At 37.8% G+C, this 20,987-nt stretch overlaps 1 long non-coding RNA gene across 2 annotated transcripts in view; it reads right to left on the reverse strand.

Moving 5' to 3' along the window:
* LOC141498411 (uncharacterized) overlaps positions 1–20,261 on the reverse strand; it is a 39,018-nt gene extending 18,757 nt beyond the window's left edge. For both annotated transcript variants that reach the window (XR_012471629.1, XR_012471628.1), the window contains exon 1: positions 20,165–20,261. This is a non-coding gene — a long non-coding RNA (uncharacterized LOC141498411). The remainder of the gene's footprint in view (positions 1–20,164) is intronic.
* Between the last annotated feature and the right edge of the window lie 726 nt (positions 20,262–20,987).

Below are 20,987 nucleotides of genomic sequence, written 5' to 3' on the forward strand. Positions count from 1 at the left end.
TTGGAAGGGATGTGGGAAATCTAGGACACTAATACATTGTTGGTGGTGCTGTGAACTCATCCAACCTTTCTGGAGAGAAATTTGGAATTACATCCAAAGGGCAATAAAAATGTGCATGCCCTTTGATCTAGCAATACCATTGCTCAGTCTATACCCTGAAGAGATCATGAGAAGGGTAAAAACATCTCCTGTACAAAAATATTCCTAGCAACTCTGTTTGATGTCGCAAAGAATTGGAAATTGAGTGAATGTCCATCAACTGGGGAATGGCAGAACTACCTGTGGTATATATATGTCATGGAACACTATTGTTCTATTAGATACCAGGAGGGATGGGAATTCAGAGAAGCCTGGAATTATCTGCATGAACTGATCCTGAGTGAGATGAGCAGAAGCAGAAGAACATTGAACACCCTAACAGCATCATGGAGGTGATGATCAATCTTAATGGACTTATTTCATCAGTGCAACAATCAGGGACAATTTTAGGGTATCTGCAATGGAGAATACCATCTGTATTCAAAGAAAGAATTGTGGAGTTTAAACAAAGACCATAGATTATCAATTTGGGTTTTTTTTAGGGTTTGTTTGCAAGGCAATGGGGTTAAGTGGGTTCCCCAAGGCCACACAGCTAGGCAATTATTAAGTGTCTGAGGTCACATTTGAACTCAGGCTCTCTTGACTCCAGGTCCCATGCTCTGTTCAGTGTGCCACCTAGCCACCCCTATTATCTTTAATATTCAAAAAGGTATCTTATGTAATTTTGCTATCTTTTATATTTTATTTTTTCCTTAAAGATTTGATTTCTCTCTCAAAACCTTCAATTTTGTTCCATGTATAGCATGGAAATAATGTAAAGACTGTCAGAGACTGCTTCTGTGGAGGGTTGGGGGGAGGGAAGTGAGAATGGGGGAAAAGTTGTAAAATTCAGAAAAACAATAAAATAAAATAAAATCCTGATAACAAATATCAAAAAGAAACTCCAGAAGAGCCTAATCTTAGTTTTCCCAAGATAACATCCCTACCTTATTCTCTGGGACAGATTTTCACTACTTTTAGATCTCAGATGTCTCTTTCATTGACCTGTTGATTGTAGATGATTTTTCTTAAAGCACCCATTTGAGGTCAGTTCAAGGACACAATGAAGTTTCAAAAAGAATACTCAGGGTCCCAAAAATGATTTTGCAACTAAAAAAACTAAGTCTCACTAATTACAGTAGGTCTGAACACAACTGATATCCATACCAATCAATGATTACAATAAATTAACTTCTGAATAAAAATTTACCAGGTCTTCTAAAAATCAGAAAAGAACTTGACATAAATATGTACGCAAAAGATTTTTTTTTCTAAAAGTACTTCTCTTTCTGAAGAACAACTCATGCTGTTGCTAAGGATGCTAATCACTAAACTTTCATGAAGTAAATTAATTGGAAACCTCTTAACTGACACATACCATTCTCTTATTGAAACATAAAGCAAAGATAAATCTTTAAATTGGAATTTCTCAAAACTATGCTGGTATAAGTTGTTTTTATCATAAAAAAGTAATTTAAATCATAAGCCATCTTTAAGTATCAGAAAGTAACAAATCACAAGTAAATTAAAAACAAAATAAATTTTAATCATAAGAAATTCCTAAGCCAACACCCCCACCAGTCAATGGGCAGGAGATTTTTCTAAGTGAAACAATGTCCCCCCAAATACCCAACTAAAATATCTTTATCATAACAAAGTTTACCAGGCCTTTAAAAATGTGCCCAATACCCCTTTCTTCCTTTGTTTTATCCTAGACTTATAAATTCAACCTGGTTGTAAAATATGTCATCAGAAATCAAGAAAATAATTACATTCTGGAATTCCACATAGATAGGCAATATTCTAGAATTCACTTCATTCTCTACAGAAACAGCACTGGCCAATTACTATAAATCTCCACATTCTTTTCCTTTTGTTGTCATTGCATAGTATTGATAAGAATTTATGACTAGATGGTTTCAAGGAACCTTATAAAATTGCAATAGAGGTTTTAGTCTTTCCACTGTACCTCTTCCCCATATATTAAATATAATTAGCTATTTTCCTTATTTAAATATATCTTTATGAATACTTGATACGTGTTACTATTGTAACAAAACCTCCTAATAATTTAATAATCTCATAAATTTTCGTAAGTGGTAGCCTAATAATTTTAAGTGAATCTTCCTCTTTATAAAGTCAAAGTTGTGAGTTCTTAAATTACAGTTACTTTAGAATGTTATAGGACATGGTCAATAGGACTAATAAAGTTATCTAACAGCTTTTTCTTATGGGGGGGGCAAGGCAAGGGACTTGTCTCGGGTCACAAAGTTAGATAATTACTGAGTGTCTGAGGTCAAATTTGAACTCGGGTCCTCCTGCCTCCAGGTTCAGTGCTCTATCCACTATATCACCTAGCTGCCCTTTCTCAATCTTTTGAACCTTCTTTTAACAGTCTAGTTCTTTAATCTTAACAATATTACTGATGCAAAGTTTCCCAAAATTTCCAAATCTCCTAATATGAGACAATTTAGTAACACAACAACTCCAAAAACAATTTCATATACTAGAAACAAAATCCATTACCAATTGAAATTATTACCACCTCAGGTGGCCTCAATTCAGATGAATAGATTTCCAAATTATTATCTTACACAGAAAATGTCATCACCAGTGGAAGTGCACACTGATGACATCTGAAAACTCATATCAAGTGTGAAGCAATGACATCCAATAAAAGAAATATTGAAAACAATAAATGTTCATCTGGCACTTCCTTGACACCAGCCACTGTGATCCTCACAACTCCCCTTACCCGTCAGTAAACTGAGGTAAAGAGATAGCAAGGTTACTTGCTGGGGTGAGGGTAGAGGTAACATGGCTAATAAATTCAAATCAAATAAAGTTCAGATTTATTTGTCCTACATCTTGAAAGAGGACATGATAGTAGCAGGGAAATGATGCCATGATAAGCATGTAAATTGGATTTGAGTGAGGGGGTGCTGTGGTAAGTCACCAGTCTCCCTTTGTCCTGCAGAGTCATCTGGGTCCAGTGGCCAGATAGCAATCAGGATGACCAGAGATGACTCTGGATTCATGGTAAGCAGGATTCAGTGTCTTGCCCAAGGGCACACAGCTAGTAAGTGTTAAGTGTCTGAGGTCAAATTTGAATTCCTCTGCAAAGAAGCCTTTGGGAGCTTTCACAGAGGGAGGTAATCAATTGATTACATAATTATAATTATATATGCTTTTAATGATCACACATAATCGTCACAGATCCCAGTAACCAAAATTTTTTAACCCTAAGCAGTATATGTGAAGCTCCTTTTATTTGAAGATTCTAATTATTTTGAATTTTTCAATTTTTCCCCTAATCTCGCTTCCCTTCCCCCACCCAGCACAGAAGGCATCCTAAGAGACTTTACATAGTTTCCATGGTATATACAATGAGAGAAATTAAATGTGTGGAGGGAGAAATCATATCCTTAAGGAGAAAAAAATATATAAGAGATCCTGTGGCTCCCTCTTAACAGGAGTCCAAGCACCATACTTTAAGCATGGAGGAGAGGGGGAGATATCTTGAAAACTTTCTCTTTTTTTTTTTTGCAACACACTGGGCTTAAGTGGCTTGCCCAAGGCCACAAGAGCTGGGCATTTATTAAGTGTCTGGGCCAGGATTTGAACTCAGGTTCCCCTGACTCTAGGACTGGCACTCTATCCACTGGGCCAACTAACCACCCCAAAATTTATCCATGGCAATGAGGTTGAGACTTGTCCAAGTTCATACAGCTAGGAAATTATTAAGTGACTGAGCCTGGATTTGAACTCAGGTGCTCCTGACTTGAGTATTGGAGTTGTATGCACTGCCTACCTAGCCGCCCCAAAATTAATTCAAAGCAATGAAATGAAGAGACTTGCCCAAGGCCACACAGCTAGGTCATTATTAAGTGTCTGAGGCTGGATTTGAACTCAGGTACACCTCACTCCAGGGCTGGGTACTCTATCCACTGTGCCACCTAGTCGCCGCAAACTTTTTTGAAGACAATGAGGTTAAGAGACTTGCACCACTTTACACAGCTAGGCAATTATTGTCTTAGGGCCTCAGCACCCTGGGGCAGGGCGGAGTCTCGCTCCCCACCCCTCCCCACCACCGCCCCCTAGAGTTCAGGAGTGTCATGGCACCCTGGATGGAGAAGAGTCCCCGCGGCCCGCACAGAGGCAGCCATGGCCGCCCAGGCTGGGGAAGGGGAGGGGAGCAGGGCCACAGGGGAGCGCAGCCATCGCGGCCCGTGGATCCGCTGGTGGGATCCGGCCTCAGACGCTGTCCAGCTGTGTGACCTTGGGCAAGTCACTTTGCCCTGACTGCCGGGCCCATCTCCACTGGTCCCGGGGCCTAGCCGGGCCCTGGACCCAGAGGAGAAAGCGAGCCCGGTGCCTCCGCACAGCCCCTCTCCCTTCAGTCCGATCCACGTGTCTGCCTTGGCTTCACCTCCCCGACGCCATGGCCTTCTTTCAGAACAAAGGGCAGACTCCTGTCGGTCTTATCTGTGACTTGGAGAAAGGCTCGGCCGGCCAGCAAGGTCATCACTCCACACCAAGCTGGCAGAGAGAGCCAACACGTCGGACCACAGAAGCCAACTGCAAAAGATGGCCACAGATGCTCAGCACCCGGCTGAGCCTGAGACCCGAAAAGGAGACCCAGCGTGCTGTGTCCTTGGGGGAAAGTGCAGTTTACAACTAGCAACACGGAGGGCCCTGCAGAGGAGGCCGCTGCTCTGCAAAAGCTGGGGATTTTCCAGGGTTGCCGCCTGAATGGCAGACACCACTGAGGTGCCAGTGGGGACGTGGGCTGCACCGGGGGGCATCACTTCCAGGATGCAGAGGGAGGTGGCAATTCCACTGCCCCCATCCCAGAGGAGCATACTGATGGATATCTGGGTTCAGTTGCAGCTGCCATGGTTTCAAATGGTCATTGAGAAGAGGGTTAAATGTCCAGCCTTGGAGTCCCAGGGCATGGAAGGCCCCTGAGTCCTTGACAGATCAGGATCAGTAGAGGGGTCTAGTTATCTTTGATTTGGAGGAAAAGACTAGCAGAAGACAGGACACCTGTCTTTAAGGGCTAAATGAAGTGCCAGTGTGTGGGGGGAGGGGAGATTTGTTCATTCGGCCTGCACGAAACAGAAACAACAGCACAAATAAAATATTTGTGGCTCAGAGTCATAAGAAACTAACAATTCAAGCAATCCCATAAAAAAACGGTGGCTTCTCTCTTCTTAGAGGTCTTCAGAGACTAGGCAACCATTTATATTTATAGGGGTTACCCATTCATTCCATGAGGTGGGGCAAGTTGTATGCAACATGTGGCTTGGACAGCTGAAATCTCTTCTAAGAGCCAAATTCTGTAAGTTCTACCCCAGTTGCTCTTAGTTTCTGTTTCTGTAGTTGGCACTCCCATTCTTCTCATCACCCAGCTTCACAGCTTCATGTTCCCTTTGGAATCCTCATTTCTACTTAGTCTCTCACATCCACCCGCTTGTCTCTGATCAAATTCTGCTACTCTCTTCAGGTCCTTATCTCCTTTGCAGCTCAAAGCTCACACAAGACAATGACTCACAGGAAAGTCAGAAGAAGTGGTGCAAAGATATTCAAGGTCTCTCTGAAGAACTTTGGAATTAAATTTAAGACTTGGAAGTTTCTGGTCCAGGAGGCCTCAGCATAGTACAATCACAGAATAGCATAAGGGAAAGCTGAGCCATGCTGGTGTCTGACCTATGGTCCATAAGACATCCTTCCAAGCTTATATTGGATTGATGGCCACAGTAAACGTCATTGTACCCTTGTCAACAGATAGTGATGATGTTGCATAAACACCAACAACATCACCTTTCCTATAGATTCAATTGGTCCCCTGGCCCAAATCTTAATTTCCTATCCAATCTGTTCTCCACAAAACTGCCAAAGGGCAGATCTGAACAGATCCCTCCTCTGATCAATATGTTCCTTAAGCTCCCCCTTGTCTCTAGGAAAAAATACACCCTCTCCTAACTAAAAACCCCTTCATTTTTGTTTCAAATCAATCATTTTTTACAAGAGATTTCTTACATCTTCTATTATTTTAATCTTTTGACTTTCTTTTACTATTTCTTCTTTTTCACATGGAGTCATTAAGTTCTGTTTTGATCGTTCTAATTTTTAGAGTCTGTTTCTGTGGTAAGCATGTCCTCTACCAAGCATCTAATTCTCTTTCTGAGTCTTTCCTTCAAAACTTTAATTTTCCTCAATTCTTTTCTTTATCATTCTCATTTAATATTTTTTTTGCAAGGCAATGGGTTTAAGTGGCTTGCCCAAGGGCACACAACTAGGTAATTATTAAATGGATGAAGCCGAATTTGAACTCAGGAACTCCTCACTCCAGGGTCAGTGCTCTATCCACTGTGGCACCTAGCCACCCCTCTCATTTAATTTTTAATATTTAAAATTTTTTTCTTACATTTTAGTTTTCAAGCAGTCTCCTTTGCCAACCCACACTTAGGGAAGGCTACCATTTAACACAGCTAAACAACATATTGTAAAACCATAATACATTTTGAAATTTAATTAATTTATTTCAATTTTAAAATTTCCCTTCTAACCTCACTTCCCCCCCCCCAACAGAAGGCATTGTTTCCATGGTATACATTGATCTAAGTTGAATGTGAGAGAGAAATCATATCCTTAAAGAAGAAACATAAAATATAAGAGATAGCAAAATTAGATAATAAGATAATTTTTTTTAAATTAAAAGTAATAGTCTTTGGTCTTTATTTAAATTCCACAGTTCTTTCTCTGGATACAGATAGCATTCTCCATTGCAGAGAGCCCCAGATTGTCCCTGATTGTTGCCCTGTTGGTATGAGCAGGTCCATTAAGGTTGATCATCACCCCCACGTTGCTGTTAGGGTGTACAGTGTTTTTTCTGGTTCTACTCATCTCACTCAGTATCAGTTCATGCAAATCCATCCAGGCTTCCCTAAATTCCCATCCTTCCTGTTTTCTAATAAAGCAATAATGTTCCATAACATAATATACCAGTTTGCTAAACCATTCCCTAATTAAAGGACATTTACTTAATTTCCAATTCTTTGCCACTACAAACAGGACTGCTACAAAATCTTTTTGTACCAGTGATGTTTTCACCCTTTTTCATCATCTCTTCAGGGTACAGACCCAGTAGTGGTATTGCTGGATCAAAGAGTATACACATTTTCCTTGCATTTTGGGTGTGATTCCAAACTACTCTCCAGAAAGGTTGGATGAGTTCACAGCTCCACCAACAATGTATTAGTGTCCCAAATTTCCCATATCCTTTTCAACATTGATCATTGTCCTTTCTGGTCATATTGGCCAGTCTGAGAGGTGTGTGGTGGCACCTCAAAGATGCTTTAATTTGCATTTCTCTAATCAGTAATGATTTAGAGCAATTTTTCATATGATCTTGGATCACTTTGATCTCCTCATCTGTAAATTGGGTTTGCATATCTTTTGACCATTTGTCAATTGGGGAATGACTTGCTTTTTAAAATTTGACTCACTTCTCTATATATTTTCAAAATGAGTCCTTTGTCAGAAATACTAGTTGTAAAACTTGTATAATCATAATTTTTAATATTTTTAAATTTTAAGTTAATTCATGTATTAACTTTTAAATTTTGAATTGTCTTCCTCGCCTCTACATAAGGTCAACATTTAACACAGATATCCATATACATGTCTATATATACATGTGTGTAAAACCATCATATTTAAATATTTTAAACTTTTTATTTCTTCTAAAATTTTTAATCCATCTTGTATCTGAGCTATGCTCCAACTTGTGACCAAAACTTTGTTTGTAGGCATTTGGGATTATTCTTCTCTTCTGTGTTTATTGTCTTTGGTATTTCTGTCATCATAATCCTCTCAGTTTTTCTTTCTTTTTCCTTTCCTCATTCTTCTAGCCAGACTTCCTGGATTGGGACTTTGTGTCAGAAGCCAACCCTGTGCCCTTATGGAGGGCCTTGCTGGCCTTGTATGTAGGTATTTCCTTGTTGTGCTTTTCAGGGTCATCAAGGACACTTTAAGCTGCAGCTTTTCGGTGGGTTCTATATGGTCCCATCCAGAGCACACAGCTAAATCACTGCCTTCCTGGTCTTTCATGCTCAAGCAATACCATAATAGATGTCCCCTGTGTGGCACCACAGTAGTGTTTTGGGAGAAACAGCTCGTCTCTCAATTCACATAGTGGCTGACTTTTGCCAAATATGTATTTACCACAATGTAGAAATTATGGGGTAAATCCCAGGGTTTTATGATTATGCTCAAGTAGAGCATAGAGCATGTGTTCAAGTAGAGGTTCAGGCCTCATAGAAAAACTGAATGTTCATGAAGATTCTGATAAAGTTTTTAATAGGAAAAAGTATGCTAGACTGACACAACTGTGATTCACGTACATATTGCAATCTTATTGGTTGGTTGGCCATTTTCCTTCGTGCTCAAAGAGGACCAAAATGGCATCACTCAGGGCCAAGGTACATTGTGTCTGACTGTTACCAATCAGACCAGTATGAGCTCTAACTGGGAAGGTTCTAACACAGGTCAGGAACAAATAGTCCATATGAACACTTGGATTGGAGATATAATTTTATGCATTCCTCTTGGGCCATAAAAATTAAAGGGAAGGCAGATTCATGATATGGCATACTTCCTGCAATGTCAGAAAAGTTGAATTAATTTAGTTAAATGGAGTCATCATGGATGAGAATACATCCCTAAGGAAACAAACTTCACAAAACAAACTCTATAGGTAAACTAAGATTTTAGATCAAACTACATTTAAAGGATTCCCAACTACACTGATCAAGGAGGATTTACCTGTTACCAAGAAGTCAGAGACAATAGAGATTCTGCCTGTGGTTTCTTATCTAATGAATGCTTAAAGTCCTTAAGAACATTGTTATATTCCCTGGTACAGGTTTAGGGAAGATAAAGTTAATATTAATCAAAATATGCAGGAGGAACAAAAGGAAATAAAAAATTCTCACATTTCCCTCCAATTTGCTCATAGATAGGTCTGCAATACCTCTTTTTGGATCACTCAGTTTTAAATTCTATCTATCTCTGCCTGGGTATGTTTTCAACTGCACTTATATGTACATTTATGTAGAAAGACATGAATATTGGAAAAAAGTAAAACATGAGTAACTTAAAGTATGATGATCAAAACTGAGTAAAGTAAAATTGATTTAGCCTGTTCCTGATAACCTATTCCAAATGTCCCTTAAATTATCTTGGGCCTTATCTGTCCTATGTAACTTGTTTGGTTCTTTGAAACATTTTTCCTTGGATTCTGAATTCTTGGATCCTTGCATAGGCCTCATCCCCAGATTGATTCTGGGAAAGGTATTCCTCCTAGTAAATCTACTTTCCTGGCTTCAAGTTGCTTGTAAAGGTTTCCGGTTAAAGAACTAGTTAAAGTTCATGTGCTGAAACATAAAGTTAATGAGCAAACTTAATGGACTTGCTCATTCCGTCAGTGCAACGATCAGGGACAATTTGGGGGTAACTGTGATGGAGAACACCATCTATATACAGAGAAAGAATTGTGGAGTTTGAACAAAGGCCAAAGACTATTACCTTTAATTTAAAAAAATCCATTATCTTATTATGTAATTTTGCTATCCCTTACATTTTGTTTTATTTTCCTTAAGGATATGATATCTCTCTCAACATGTTCAACTTAGATCAATGTATACCATGGAACCAATGTAAAGACTAACATACTGCCTTCTGTGGAGGTGGGGGAAGGGAAGCAAGATTAGGCGAAAAATTGTAAAATTCAAAAATAAAAATTTAAAACAAAAAGAAAGAAAAAAAGTTCATGTGCTGAAAACCTCTTCAGAAATTATAGAACTAATCCTTTAAATGACAAATGTATAAAAAGAATATGGCATTAGGAGTACATAATTCACATGAAAACAGATTTTCAGTTTTTACATACCACTTTATATTTATCTGAACCCTTTACCTGATACAGAAGAGGTCATTTACATGTAGAAGAACTTTTAAAAAGGATCCATGAGTGGGGTAGCTAGGTGGTGTAGTGAATAAAGCACTGGCCTTGGAGTCAGGAGTACCTGGGTTCAAATCCAGTCTCAGACACTTAATAATTCAAGCCACTTAACCCCATTTGCCTTGCAAAAACCTAAAAAAAAAGGATCCATGAGGTCCTGACAGGTAAAATGAACCCTTCCTTCTTTTAATATTTTCAGAGAGAAACTACAGAAGAGGAAAAGAAATTTGATTTTAAAATTCTTTACAATTATTAGAGCAATTTTATATTTCAATCATTTTTCTCACTGATTTTATTTTATTTTTTTCTGTTCCAATAGTTATTTTTTTTATTTTTTAATTTAAGATTTATTCTCATTTTGTACAATTAATGTTATTTTTACATTAGTAAAATATTCTTGTTTAAGAGTGAACGAGATACCCCCTCCCCCCATAAATATAGACTTGCTTCAGTGATAAAGTAAAGGGGAGAGAAAAAAATTAACATTAAATAAAAATAATAGTAATAATTGTAGGTATGGCCAGGTGGAGCTATGGACGGAGCACCAGCCCTGGAGCCACGAGCACCCGAGCCCACATCTGGCCCCATACACCCAACAATCACCCAACTGTGTGATATGCAAGCCACCCGAACCCCACTGCCCTGCAAAAACCAAAAAAGAAAAAGATAAAAAAAGACCCAAAATAAAATAAAATAGTAATAATAGTAGGGGTGGCTGGGTGGTGGACAGAGCATTGGCCCTTGAGCCAGGAGCACCTGGGTCGAAATCCGGCCTCAGACACCCAAGGATCACTCTACTATGTGGCCCCAGGCAGGCCAGCTAGCCCCATTTGCCCTGCACCCCCCCAAAAAAATAATAATAAAAGATGTGCTTAAGTCTTTGTTCCAACACAAACAACTCTGTTGTGGGTGGATCACATTCTTTATAATAAGGCCATCACAAAAGTTACTTTCATATTTTTCCAGCGTTGCCATTGCTGATCGCAACTCATTGCTTTCGTATATCTCCCCTACCATGTACTATATTTTCTCTCTCCTTTCACTCTGACTCTGCTGTAGGGTAGCTGAGTGGTGCAGCAGACAGATCCCTGGCCCTGGGGCCAAGAGGCCCTGAGCCCCCATACCACCCCTTAGGCCCAGAATCCACCTGGCCCTGTGGTCCTGGACAGGCCATCTAATCCCAGCCCCTTGCAATAAGTAAAAAAGAAAATGTGTTATATCTGACCACTCTTCCCCCATGGTCCATCCTCTCCTCCATCACTCACATCCCCCCTCCCCCATCCCCTTCTGTCCTTCTTACTCCAAAAGCCTATACCCCACTGAGTATATATGCTGTTTCCTCTCCTAGCCACCTCTGATAAGGGCAAAGATTCCCTTGTTCCCCCTTGCCTTCCACCCTTCCATATAATTACAATGCTTATTATAATAAAGAAAAATCTTATTATATGAAATATCTTGGCCTATTCCCCCTCTCCTTTTTCTTTCTCCCATTACATTTCCCTTTTTTTTTTCTATTGACTCCATTTTACACCATATTTTATCTTTGAATTCAGCTTTCTCCTGTGCTTCAACTATAAAAGCTCCCTCTACCTGCTCTATTAACTGAGAAGGTTCATATGAGTATTGTCAGTGTCACTTTTCTATACAGGAATACATGCAGTTCATCATTATTAAGTCCCTCATATTTTCCCCTTCTCCTCCAATCTCTATGCTTCACCCTAGTCCTGTATCTGAAGATCAAACCTTATGTTCAGCACTGGCCATTCCAACAGGAACATTTGAAATTCCCCTGGTTCATTGAAAGTCCATCTTTTTCCTTGGAAGAGGACATTCAGCCTTGCTGGGTAGTTGATTCTCGGTTGCATTCTAAGCTTTTTTGCCTTCCGGTATATTGTATTCCAAGCCCTACAAACTTCCAATGTAGCTGCTGCTAAGTCCTGTGTGATCCTGACTGCAGCTCCACGATATTTGAACTGTGTGTCCTTCTGGCTGCTTGTAATATTTTCTCTTTGACTTGGGAGTTCTGGAAATTGGCTATGATATTCCTAGGGGTTGGTTTTTTGGGATCTCTTTCTCAGGGGGATCGGTGGATTCTCTCCATTTCTATTTTGCCCTCTGCTTCTAGGATATCAGGGCAATTTTCCTCTAGTAATTCTTTGAAAATGATGTCAAGGCTCTTTTCCTGATCATGACTTTCAGGTATTCCAATAATTTTTAAATTATCTTTCCTAAGTCTGTTTTCCATATCAGTTGTTTTTTCAATGAGATATTTCACATTTTCTTCTAATTTTTCATTTTTTTTTGGTTTTGAAGTATTGATTCCTGATTTCTGGCAAATTCATCAATCTCCCTGAATTCTATTCTTTGTCTGAAGTATTTGTTCTCCTCAGAGAGTTTTCTTATCTCTCTTTCCATCTGGCCCATTCTGATTTTTAAAGCATTCTTCTCCTCCATAACTTTTTGAACTGTTTTATCCATTTGACCTAAGCTGTTTTTAGCATGCTATTTTCTTCAGCATTTTTTTGGATTTCCTTGACTAGGCTGCTGACTTCATTTTCATGTTTTTCCTGCATCTCTCTCATTTCTTTTCCCAGTTTTTCTTCTAACTCCCTCATTTGATTTTCAAAGTCTTTTTTAATCTCTGTCATAGCCTGAGCCCAATTTCTGTTTGTCTTGGAGTCTTTAGATGTAGGAGCTTGTGCTTCCTCATCTTCAGACTGAGTATTTTGATCCTTCTTGGGCTCATTTACAAAATATTTCTCAATTGTGTTCCTCTTTTTTTCTCTGCTTGCTCATTTTTCCCAGCCTGCACCTGTTTTGGGGGTGCTTCCTTAGCTTTTGGGACACTCCCACAAGGGTCTCAGTTGTGTGAGGCTCTGTCCTTCCTCCTGGTCTGTGAATGACCATATGCTCCCCCTTCTGCCACGGGGCTGAGGTGGGGGGGGCTTGCTCTTCTGGGGGGGGCCTAGACTGCGATCAGGATCTGAATGTGGTCAGAGCCCCAGAGTCCTGTTCCAGGGGCAGAGGACAGAGCTCGGCAGTCTCTCTCTCTCTTTTCACACCCCTCCCTCAGTTCAATGGACTCATGTCCTGGGGGCTCCTGCTTACCAGCTTGGTCTGCTTCTGTTTCCTGGATCTGGAATGCAGTGGCCAGGCAGCTTGCTGTGTGCCCTGAGGGCTGGGCTCCATGTGCTCACTCTGGCAGAGGTCCCCTGCTGGTCCCCCACTTTGTGCCCCATGCTCCCCGGTGCGCAGGTCAGGAAACTCCTGCGCTGCTGGGAGCAGCGGCTCCCAGCACCCTGGGGCTGCCTCTGGGAGGCTGAAGTTCTTTCCTTCTGGCGGGCCACCCCTCTGGCAGGCCGCTGCTCCGACCCCGGGAGCAGAGCCTTTCTGCTCTTTTCCAGGTTACCTTGAGTAGGAGAACTGCCTCACTGGGTCCCTCTGTGGGTTCTGTCTCTTGAAAATTTAGTTAAAGTCCTTAGTTTCAAAGATTTATGAGAGAGCTCCTAGGACACCCTCCACTCTTGTTGCCATCTTGGCTCCGCCCCCCCCCCCATTTACAATCTTTAACTCACTTTTGAGACCTCATTACTAAAATAAATACAAAGCCTGTAAATTTCAGAAAAAGAGAATAATTTATTTTTAAAAATTCATGAATGTATTCAATTGATGTTTGTCCTTCATTTTTGAAGACCCTGACATCAGAGAGGTGATGTCATGACAAGCACATGAACTGATTTGAGGCAGGGTGTGCTGAGTTATGTCACCAGCCCCACATTCTCCTCCAGTGTCATCTGGGTCCATTGGCCAGATATAGATCAGGATGACTGGAGATGGCCCTGAATGCCAGACTATCAGGGCTAAGTGGTTTGCCCAAAGTCACACAGTTAGTAAGAGTCAAGTGTCTGAATCCAGATTCAAACTCTTATCCTCCTGACTCCAAGGCCAGTGCTCTATCCACTGTACCACCTAACTGCCTCATTCAATTGAACCTGAAGGAAGTTCAATATTTTATTTTATTTTTTGAGTCATTTTTAATTACTGTAAGTCCAAAAGAAAAATTTTAAATCATGTATGTATATCATAAAAATATATAATCCAGGAGCATATGTTTACTGGTGTTTTGTCACTGTTATTAGAAATATTTGAAAGTCAGTCATAAATATGCATATATATGTGTGTATATATCTGTATAGCTATATAAACCTATAGATATATAGATAAAGATATCTCCTGTTCTTAGAGAATACAATATCATATTTTTTCTCAAAGTAAAGTTTGCTACTCCATTAAAATGTAAAACTTTAACACATTTTGTTAAACTTTTTATGTTTTTATTAAATCATATCTTTGAAATTATCCCTCCTGTGAGAATACACACACATACACACATATATCTCATCACATAATCCAGAAAACAGGTGATACTGTGCAGACCTGATCCCACACATAAATGCTTAATCATTAACTAGGGATTGTTTGTCAAGCTCTCTTTACCTAATTGCTTAGACTGGAAATGGAAACAATTATTGACCACAAATTCAGAATAGGAAAATAAAAAACATCAAATTCTTTTTTATTTGCATCCTGATTTTTCTGAAATTTGCCTGCTCATCATTTCTTATAGCACAATACATTCCATTCACATGTTGTCATTCCCTTATTGATGGGCTTCCCCTAAAAGTTCAATTCTTTGTCACCACAAAAAAAGAGTTGCTACAAATATTTTTATACAAGTAAATTCTTTTCTCTTGACCACCTTCTTTAATAGACTAATTCAGTCTAACAGCAACCAATTAAAAGAGAAGCTGAACAATTACATCACTCATCACATTCAAATTTCTTTTACAACAATTTCCCCAAAATCAGAATACAAAGGTAACTGAAACATAAATAATAGCCTAAATAATACTTTGGATTTTAAAAACCTAAAACAAAAGTTAAATATCACTAAAAGTCAGTCAAATGTCAATTCAATTGCATGCATTTCTGAATAATCTTAAATTAAACAATCACTTCATTCATTTATGAATTTATCACCTATGATATTTGTGTAGATTATATTCTGAATAATTATGAAGTGATTGTACTTTAATTTTTATAATTTTTCTAAGCATATCACTTTAATGCCAAATAGCAAGTGTATTTTGCATTGAGGTGTGATCAATCTATAGAGGATCAAACATTACTATTAGAGAATATATTTCACTTTATTATTTTTAAATCTGTAGAAAACATTTAATCATTGATGCTTAGACACATGGTTCTGGTAGTTTTCATATTGTTTTTTAAATCTCTTTTATTTTACAAAATAAAAAGAATATTATTTGTTCAGCAAAATATGAGAGGTTTAATAATATAAAACAAAAAATTTCAATTGCAAGAAAGTCTATATAATAAATATTAAACATTATGTGCAGAATTGTCCTTTCTTCTATTCTCTGCTGTGCACTGTATAGATATCACTTTATTTAAAAAAGTTTTTTTTTTTTTATTTGTCTTTTCAAGGTAATGGGAAGTCATATTTGAACTCAGGGCCTGTGCCCTTTACACTGTGCCACCTAGATGCTGCTACATTTTACTTTAAATGAGACCACATTATAATTTAGTTTTAGGACAAACTAAACCAACTCTGGATTTACAATTACAAATATTATCATTCAAATCTCAATTTTCCCAAAGGCTATTAGTTACTAGTACTTCAAATCAAAGGGTTCACTACTTTCAAGATTTAGGGGGGGCAGTCTTATATTCTCTTTCTCCTATTTTGGAACCCATGAGGCTCTCCTACGATATGGAAATTGTTACTATAATGATATGACTACATATCCCTCACATAAAAATTGCTACTCCATTAAAATTTAAAACTTTCTCATAAAATTGGAAAGTGAAATTTTTATGTCTTTATTAAATCATATCTTTGAAACTATCCATCCTGTGAGAACCCACACTACCTTTCTCATTATCTTCAAGGACAGAATTTAGTATATAATTCAAATAAATCCATGTTGCAAATTTTTTGATATAGTTTCTATTTGTTAAATGTAAGTTGATACAATATTCCCAAAATAGGCATTTCTGGTCTCCAGAGATTTTTTTTGGAGGCAATTAGGGTTAAATGACTTGCCTAAGGTCACACAGCTAGGAAGTGCAAAGTGTCTGAGAATTAATTTGAACTCAGATTTTCCTGACTCTAGGGCAGTGTTCCATTCTACTACACCATCTAGCTGCCTTTGGTATTCACAATTTTACAGTCTAATCTCAATGTTATTAACAAACAAAACCAAAAAAAAATACCCCCAAAATGCAATTTTTTACATAACTCCAAACTTTCAAACCCTTCATTCACACTGTCATTGTCAATAGACTCCAAATTTCTTTAACCATGCACCCACATTCCTTTTATCTCTGTTTGCAGGGCAACTAGTTCAAATCCAGCCTCAGATAAGCTTGACTCTTACTAGCTGTGTGCCTGGGAAAATCACTTAACCCTGATTGCCTTGTACCCAGGGATCCAGAGTCATCTACAATTGTCCTGATTCATATCTGGACCAAGAAGGTCCAGATAAAGTGAGGACAAAGTGAGACTGGTGACAGCTCAGCATCACTTCAGTCATATCTACTTCTTGTGTTTATCATGGCATCACTTCCTCATGTCATGGTCTTCTTCAAGAATGAAGAACCATCATTATCATCTGTATTTGCTGAATCTGATGTTTTATTTTACAGTGGTCTTTAGTTAAAGCCCTGCAAATTTCAAAATTGCACTTTCCTTGTTTCACAGTTCTATACCTACTTCCATTACTTTTCTATATTTCCATCTCATCTTTAGGTTCCAATCATATCCAAGCCTCATGCTCCATTGAATCTGTTATTTATGAATTTTCTTACCTTTTTTTTTTGGAGTTGCATATTTTATTTCAAATTTTAGGTGACTTTGTCTCTTATTTTCCTAAACAATTAAGTTTTGTTAAATAAGCCACAGAAGAAAATGCAGAGGTAAAGTATTGTTTGATAAGGCCTACAGGATGCCTACTACAAATTGATTTTTTCTTTGCTTTTAGCATTTTCTAGGCAATGAAATGACCTTCTAATGCAACAATTAATCTTATCACCTTCCAAGGAAGAATGATTTTTTAAAAAAAGGTCTTAAGTGTTATTACATGTAATAATAGTTTTAGGAAGCTGCCATTACCCTCCACTAAAACAAATTAAATATAAATCCACAAAGCATTTACAAAGACATTGAAACCCTAATTTAGAAAATTACAGTAAAGATATTATATTTCAGTTTTAATTTTAGTCTCTAGTTTACAGTACCATAAATTCAAACATCTTTCTTGTTTATCCTCATCTTTGCACCTCACTGAGAGCAAGAAGAGATTATCTTTCAATTTTCCATGTTTATTCTGAAAGTCTGATCAGACGGTCTGTGGAAGTAAGTTTCTGCTTATTGGGAAGGAGAACCAAGCATCAGAACTGTAGTATATTACAGAGATCAAGACAAGTTGTTACAGGTACAAAAATTTATTAACTTTATCTCATGCAAGATTTTCATTTTGAAAATTAATCTCAGGTAAAGCAAAGCAGAGGAGTGAAGAGGAGATTGTTGCTTTCAAGAAATGTTATAAAAATGAGAGATACGCACAAACGTAAAATAAAGATCAGGAATAGAATTTGTGTGAAAAAAAACAGCAAGGGTGGCTAGGTGGTGCAGTGGATAAAGCACCAGCCCTGGCTGGGGTCAGGAGTACCTGAGTTCAAATCTGGCCTCAGACACTTAATAATTACCTAGCTGTGTAGACTTGAGCAAGCCACTTAACCCCATTTGCCTTGCAATAACCTTAAAAAAACCAAGGGGAGTAATCCTGATCTCAGATTCAGTTAAAGCTAAAATAATTTAATCAAAAGAGGAAAAATAGGAAAATTACATAATATGTCAGCAATATTAATCCATATTGCTTTAAAATAATTAGATGGTATAAGGTAGAAATATTGCTGTGGTAGAGGAAATGATGAGCTGGTAGATTTAGAAAATTATGGAAAGACTTGGACTTAGAGAAGAAAATACTATCCACCTTCAGAGAACCAGAGACTAAGTGGAAATAAGTATAGAACAGTCTTAGGTAATGTCATGACACACACAAGAATTAGAATTGAATCGTGGGGTTCTGTCCTAAGTCACCTTCTCCTCTGGAGCCAGTAGACAGATATGAATCAGGACAACTGGATATGTCCCTGGATGGATGGCAGACAGAGTTAAGTGATTTGCCCAAGGTCGCATAGTTAAAAGTGTCTGAGACTGGATTTGAACTGACATCATCCTGACTCCAAGGTTAATGCTCTATCCACTAGGCCATCTAGGTTGTCTTACATGAATGTGTCTGAATGTATATGTGCATGTTTATAGATATCTATATATGTGTAGGTATATCTACATATATGCATATACATATATACATACTATATATATGTGTGTGTGTATATATGCATATATTTTATATACATACATTATATATATATATCCATGGTTAATTGTAAATTTCTTCGGGGGAGGGAAGGGGAAAAATAAAGTAAAAAGTAAAAAGTGCCCAGCACAGAAAGCAAAGATGGACAATTCTGAACATAGTATCTGGTATTTATTATATAGGATTTCTTGAAATGAAAATTTATTACTTTGTATTTTGAATCCTCTCTAATGTTCTGCTGTGTACTTGGCAATGTTTTTTTTTCCCTTTCTTATGAGTTTATAATTAAAAAAAAGAAATGAAAACCAAAAAAATAAAAATAAAAATGACCATCTCCTATGATATGGGCAGTTTAGACCAGGCAAATTACAAATGAATGATATCAACATAAATTTCACTACTATTTCAATCTCCCTAAACTTGCTTCAATTTTTATTATTTTCCCTCTGCTTTTCTTTGGGGGAATTAAGGGGGTGTATTGTGACAAGGAGTTGGAGTCAGGACCCTAGCACTTTGCATGAGAAAATAGAATTTTCTGATGATCAAAACCCATAGACACATATCTGTAGGAACAGGTGATAAAGTTAATTGTTGGGTAGTCTGTTTTTCAAATTTAGGGAAAAGTTTTTGATTCTCAGGGTCTGCCCAAATGTGCCTATAAACCATCTGGTAATGGCATTGATTTTCTATAGCCAATTTAAGAACACACAGGATGTTAAAAACAAAGGATCCTTCTCAAGGAAGCTAATTCTGCTCAAATATTTTCACGAAGATTTTTAAACTGAGGGAGTCTGAGATAATTGGGATTTCTTCAAAGGATTTTTTTCCGAGTTAGCCAAGAGACAACCTATCGAGGTATCTTTATAAAGAATAGACTGACTAGATCCCATAGTTTAGCATAAATTTTTTTTTACCAGGAATATTTGAACCAGACACTAAGAAAACTAAAAGAAGAATCATTTGGGAACCAATTTTTTCATTTAAATCAGAAACTAATTTATTGAAACCAATTCACTGCACTCCCCAAGATATATTTTCATATATCAGTCCAAGTTTTGTTGCTAATGGTAGCAATGATACTGTGAAATAGATAATTAAGAGAATAAAAAGGAAGAATGAACTTCTATTATTGGTGGGTTGTCCTCAATATAATACTGAGATTTCTACCACATTAGCATTCTTATCTACGTCACTTACCCAGCAGCCAGAGCCATGTAACTGAACCCTAAATGGGTCAACCCCGAGAAAATGGCCACAACAAACAAATGAAACTCTTGTTTACTTCCTTACATAAAATGAAGTGATTTTTAAAGACTCATAGTATTGAGGAATACTAGACCCAAGGCTTGGGGATGAGAAATGTCTAGTCCTGCCTAGTAAAACTCAGAATTTCTCAATCTAGTCTTTGCTTTAGACACCTGATTTTCACATTGTTGTCTTCATCAGAATGTCTGGGCTGCTACCTTTCTAAGCACCCCAAAAGTTTCAACTACTTATTATGCAAATACAAGAGATACAAAATACAGAATCCATAGAAAAAATTTAAAAAATACATAGAAGTCTGCAGGACATACACAGAAGACAGACTTACCTCCTTCTCAGTGATTTTTTTTTTCTTTTTGGACAACAGTCTTTATGGTCTGGTTGAGTTTTCCCTTCCAAAATTCTCCAGGTGAATATATCTTTGTATGTAGCAGAGAATTTTGAAAATAGAAACCTCAGTCTTTCCAAGCTCCTCCCTTTTTCTACATGGTTGCCAAATTTGGTGTGGGAGAAATATCTTTTCTCTGAGTGCATGTGATAGAGAATTGCTGCCAAATATATATTTGCCACTATGTAGAAATTATGAAGGTACAATTCTAGGTTTAATTATTATATCAAGAATAGGTTCAGGCCTCTGAGAAAATAATAAACCTGAACAATTATTAGGATTCTAAGAACTACTTTTATTGGCAAAATTGTGTCTGAGTGACAGAAAAACAATTCTTTTACATATTGCAATCTAGGATATTTCCTCTTAGGTCTTAAAAGTTAAAGAGAAGGCAGATTCATAATAGAATACCTCCTTTAATGTCAGAAAAGTTGAACAAGGGGCAGCTTGTTGGTGCAGTAGATAGAGCACCAACCCTGGAATCAGGAGGACCTAAATTCAAATCCAGCCTCAAGACACTTACCTAGCTGTGTGACCTTGAACAAGACACTTAACCCCATTGCCTTGCAAAATCCAAAAGAAAAGTTGAACAAACTTACCTAAACAGTCATAATCTCATACATTTCCTCAGAAAATAAGGAATATAGGTAAACTATATCAGGTTATGGACTAAACTACAATTAAAAGATTCTCAAATAGGATGATTGAGGAGGAGAATTTACATGTCACAAAGGAGTCAAGGACAGTGGAGAATCTTCCTCTG

The sequence above is a fragment of the Macrotis lagotis genome, chromosome X (assembly GCF_037893015.1).
Source record: "Macrotis lagotis isolate mMagLag1 chromosome X, bilby.v1.9.chrom.fasta, whole genome shotgun sequence".
NCBI classification, from domain to species: Eukaryota; Metazoa; Chordata; class Mammalia; order Peramelemorphia; family Peramelidae; genus Macrotis; species Macrotis lagotis.